This window comes from Lathyrus oleraceus, chromosome 2, assembly GCF_024323335.1.
Source record: "Lathyrus oleraceus cultivar Zhongwan6 chromosome 2, CAAS_Psat_ZW6_1.0, whole genome shotgun sequence".
Taxonomy (NCBI): domain Eukaryota; kingdom Viridiplantae; phylum Streptophyta; class Magnoliopsida; order Fabales; family Fabaceae; genus Lathyrus; species Lathyrus oleraceus.
The window spans coordinates 377,596,173-377,601,400 of record NC_066580.1 but is presented as its reverse complement, the minus strand read 5'-3'; the positions used below and the strand labels follow the sequence as shown (position 1 = coordinate 377,601,400).

The 5,228-nt window shown below is 40.7% G+C and overlaps 1 long non-coding RNA gene across 1 annotated transcript; it reads left to right on the top strand.

Annotated features, from left to right (window-relative positions):
- The first annotated feature begins 3,735 nt into the window (after positions 1–3,735).
- LOC127121446 (uncharacterized) lies at positions 3,736–4,471 on the top strand. Its single transcript, XR_007803456.1, has 3 exons — positions 3,736–3,889; positions 4,019–4,275; positions 4,402–4,471. It is a non-coding gene; the product is annotated as an uncharacterized LOC127121446 (long non-coding RNA).
- The last annotated feature ends 757 nt before the right edge of the window (positions 4,472–5,228 follow it).

Genomic DNA, 5,228 nt, shown 5'->3' with positions numbered 1-5,228 from the left:
AAGATTCAAAGTCATAAAGCTTTGGATTTACAATGTTCATAAGAATTTAGTAGAGTAGTCCAAAGCTTGATTATCTTGTAGAACACACATGTCAGAGTCAGAGTGCACTAAGTTCATAATCTAATGACGTCACACGTCACTTCTTCAGAGTCAGAACTTGTATCTAATATCTGCACACTAAAAAAAAACCATTATGGTATAAATTTTTTCTCTAAGAGTCTATGAATTGTTATCATCTAAACATAAGGCCAAATGCATAATCAAATCATGTTCTTACACTAGAAACCAATGCCAATTCCTCTTAAAAGTTTATGCCTTCTATTTACAAGAATCCCTTTGTAAATAATCGAGCCTCATGTTTAATTATTTCACCCTGGAGATTTGCCTACTGTCACAACCCGAAAAATACGGTATGCGAAAAAAACAACCGGCGAGAAAGAAATGACAAAAGAGTCGCCACCGTGCGTTATTTATCCCAAAGGAGGGAAAGGAAACGCTCGAAGTAAACCTGGAGAAAGGAAAGGAAAAGACAAGGTCTCGCAACCAAATCTTGGGTTCGGGAGTCGATTATGCGAAGGGAAGGTATTAGCACCCCTACGCATCCGTAGTACTCTACGGGATCCACTCTTGTTGTTTCTTGTCTAAAGGGTGTGAGTTTATCTAATGTACTATTTACTAAAAGGGTCAAGAGAAAAATGACTCGCATAGATATCGCATCCATTGCATACGTATCTCATCTGAATATGAGAATCAGAGTCTTCGTAGCTCGGGTACCTATGGGTTAAAGATAAGTGTGCTCGCTAAGACGCCGCGTCTTATTCCTACATATCTCGTCGGGAATGAGAATCAGAGCATAATGTAGTTCGGCTAACTACGGGAATAAAGGTCTCGATTGCAACTAGGGCAAGAGAAAAGGAAAGTCTCAAACGCAACGAGGGCGAGAGAAAGGATCGCAACAAGGGCGAAAGCAAACAAGAATTAGTTGTTAGTCGTTAGTCAAACTCGGCAAGACATCGCATCTTGTGCCTACGTATCTCATCTGAACATGAGAATCAGAGTTGCCGTAGTTCGGCTGCAAAGGGCTAAACAAACAAACACACAAGCAGGCAAACATGGAGCCTCAATGCCAATCACTGGACTTACATCAGCATCCGAACCAAAACACACACAAAAGGGCAAACTTGGAGCCCGACTGCCAATCACTGGACTTACATCAGCATCCGAACCAAAACACACACAAAAGGGCAAACGTGGAGCCCGACTGCCAATCACTGGACTTACATCAGCATCCGAACCGAAACACACACAAAAAGAAAAAGAAAGGTGCCCGGAGTGGTCTCGCACGACCACCTGCCTACATACCTCGTCTGGAACAAGGATCAGGGCGATGTAGTTCCCCTTCATAGGGGTTGCCATCTGAACATGGACTTACAAAGGAGGACACCAGTTGTGTCAAAGGAGAGTGGGCGATGTGTTCACGTCCTAGCAGTAGGTGTCGCAGCTCGCTGAATCGAGTCTTAGGCAGTTACCTCTTTGCAATAGAACGGACTACATGCCACAAGATCGAAGACGCTCGGAAAGGTCTAGAAGAAATGGGGAAGCTCTGCCCTAGAGTTGTCATGCAATGTGTACTTAAGTGTTTAGGATTTACAAATGGGAATATCTACCTAATGTTAGCATGCAAAGAATATGGGAATTCTACCTATGTTATCATACAAAAGAATATGGGAATCCTACCTATGTTATCATGCAAAGGGTTCTATCTAATGGGTGCTACCTAATCGGAACAAGAATCGACGAATGGAGCAAGGAGAAGTGTTAGGGATGAGGGTAGATGGCGATGCATGAAGCAATCGACTTACAAGGTTGATGGCGATGCATAGAGCAATCGACTTACAAGGTTGATGGCGATGCATAAAGCAATCGACTTACAAAAGGGTGGATGAATACGTGCTGGTTCTGTTAGGTTTTGAAAAATGATTACTCGACGTTGGATCGAGGTTTTGATCTTGTTTTGAAATGGTTATCGAATGTTCATTTTAATTCTTGTATTAACAGGTGAATAAAGAATGAAAGAGTAAATTTTATACATTTCATGGGAGAGGGATACATTTGTTATGAATGGGGGTTGTTCATGGCAAACAAACAATAATAATACATGCCTCATACACCATACAAGTAGGCCACAATTAATCAAACAATTAAGATATGAACAAGTATATAATCGAATCAAATGATTGAAGAATGAAATAATGAAGCATTAAACAATGTATGAGTGTCAGTGCAAGGGACATGTCTCATTGTAAGGAAGCCCAAGAGTAAGCTATGTGAGGTTGACGGCGATGCTTAAAAAGCAATCGACTTACGAGGGTGTGAAAAAAAAGGGCTCGATATTAAATCGAGGGAATATGATTTTTATAATTTTAAAATGGTTTTGAATGAATGATGAAGTTAAAAGAAAACAAGTTTGCATTATTAACAAATGAAACTATAATTATAATACAACATAAACATGAAAAAAATGAATGCTAAAGAAAAGAAATGCTATATATGGGTATCGAACCCACTACATAAGGAGAGATGAACTAACTTCATCTCCACCCGGCCACAAGCTACCAGTTGTGAAACTATGACCAACAAGCACCCCTAAACTAACCGAAACCCCTCAAAGAGAAAAAGAAACAAGCAAAAGGTCCAAGCATGGGCCACTGGACCGGGATTGACTAAGCCCACGAATCTTAAGTTCCAAACTCGGGTAAATGGAGGGGTAGCAAGGGAAAAGAACGATCATCAATAGCAATAGTGATATGGTGCCAATTCCAAAACACACTTTCTTCTCCCAATATTCAAAGGCTCAATACAGGGAAGGTTGATGAAACCAAAGGAAATGCAATGTATTCAACTCCTTCCTCCAAAACCCAAACTTCAACACCGATTCCCAACCTCTAAAAAAGAAAACGGAAACCTCAAAGTTACTAGAAAACAAAACTCTTTCCATGCCTTCATTCTCTCACTATGCCTTCTACATCTAAAAGAAAATAAATGCAGGTTCCCCACGAATCTAACCTTGCATCATCTAACACAAATCGAGGAATACAGATCGACACTCAGCAAATGAAACCTACAACAATCAGACCCAACTAGATCCCCACAAAACCAACGCAAAATAACCGGTATCGAGAGCTCTCAAACTAAAAAAAGTTTTAAACACAGACAAAAAACTTTAGGGTCTAAAAAGGGGGCGAGCTGTAACTCAAAAATTCGCTTGAATCGGCAAACAGGGTACCGACAACGCAAACAAATCAAAAACCAAGAAATCAATAAAGCAAAAATGGATTTTCGACCTTCTTGGAGGTTTGAAAGAAGAAATGAAAGAGAGAAGATTTTACCACTGCCTTACGATTTTGGAGATACGCCGACGGAAAAGTGTATCCAGAGTAAGTATCTTCGTTCTGCTTTGTTATTTCTTGTTCTACCTTCTCTTCTTCTTGATCTTTTAGGGTTTTTCTTTTTGAATTGTAGCCACCGATTTTCGTCTCACTGATCTTCTGATTCCTCTTTCTCTCTATTTATCCTCCAAGCATTTTAGGGTTTGGAGATCAAAAGAGGTCTCTGCCAAATCCCTTTTGATGTGCTCAGTCAGGATTGGCCTTACTTGATGCTAAATCAGAACCGGTAAACTGCACTCATGCCTTCTCTTCGTTTTTTGTCTGGATGCCAAATTGGGAACTCTTGAATTAACTGCCTTGGCTAATTAACTTGTGTTTTTTACTGCAGTGAATTTCTGTAGCAGGTAACCTTGAGGAAGATTCCAGTGTATTAGAAGCTACACCATCCATTTTCCTTGCTGCAATATGATCAAAATCATTAAAGCTTCCTGTGCTTTCAGGTGATTTGGCATTTTTGATAAAAGTAGATCCTTGATTTCCCGATGTTTGAGAAGAAACTTCTTTGCCATGAACACTTTTCTTCCTTAAATCCATTTCCATGTTCCTAATATGATCATTCTCCTGGACAGACATTGCCGGTTGGTCCCTCACATTGACAAATGATGCATTCGTTGTTAATGAGTCCTCCCAGTTTGTTGGTTCATTTTTCCATCCCACTTGTTGTGTTGCTTAAGAAAAACCTTGTAAGGTCCAACGGTATCAGGAGCATGACTGGACTCTACCGGTTCTGAGGCCAATAGCTTAACCACATTATCATGTCCACCAGATCTACCATGTAAATTGCCAAGCTCATGTGGATTCTGACTTGAGTTTCTATTATAAACAGGTGATCCAGTTGCCATTCCCATGAAAGGAACATCTCGTGGTGTGGATGGATAGGATATGTGTTTGCACTAAGCCTGCATAATTTATGCGCTGATTTGTTCTTGTTTCTGGTTTTGAGCTTGTGCAGGTCTGGCATTGCAGCAAGGCACAACAAGGCAACTGGCTTGGCAACGTGTTGTGTGTACTGCAGGTATTGAGCACAATCACCGAACCATACTCATGGCATGTTATCTTTGTTAATTGGTGTTAGTAGTGAACTGTTAGTATACTCTTTGTGATCACTGTATGCTTGGTATTTGACGATGAACATGGATGCTGCAGGATACATGGCCAATGCCCCTTGCAGGATTTCAGCCTTGGTAACTGTTTTGTTGGTGTTGGTTGCCTTAAGGGAACTGGAAATGAAAGGGAAACACTTGTTGGTGCTGACAAATTCTGTGCAGGTATTACAGAAGGATTTCATGGTGGTCTTGTGGAGCCAAGCAGCACCCCACAACAACTCATCCTGATAACTAAAATCTTGGAATATGTTGGATCACTTCTTCTGAAAACAAGAGAAGCCGCTGCTAATGCTGCAGCAGTTTCCGCAGCAACCTCAGAGCTAGGTGTGTCAGCGTCAACCTTAAAAAACACTTCTTGGAGTGTCCATGTCCTCTGGTCTCTCCCAACAAGCATGGTCCTTTTTAGCATCTCCAACCTGAACATAAATGATGTTTGGATGTGCAGTGGCTTTAAGAAGATAATCAGTAGCCCAAATTCACTCGGCATAGTTATTCCAACAGTGTCAGGTATGTTGAGTGTAATAGGTTGAAAGATTCTGTATTAGAACTTCTGACTTGTTGAGCACGATGGGGACCGTACAAAGGTTTGACACTTTAGTTTGATAATGACTTATGAGATTTTGTACGATTTCATGATTTTAATCCTAATGGAGCTTGTCGCAGGGTTCTGCTT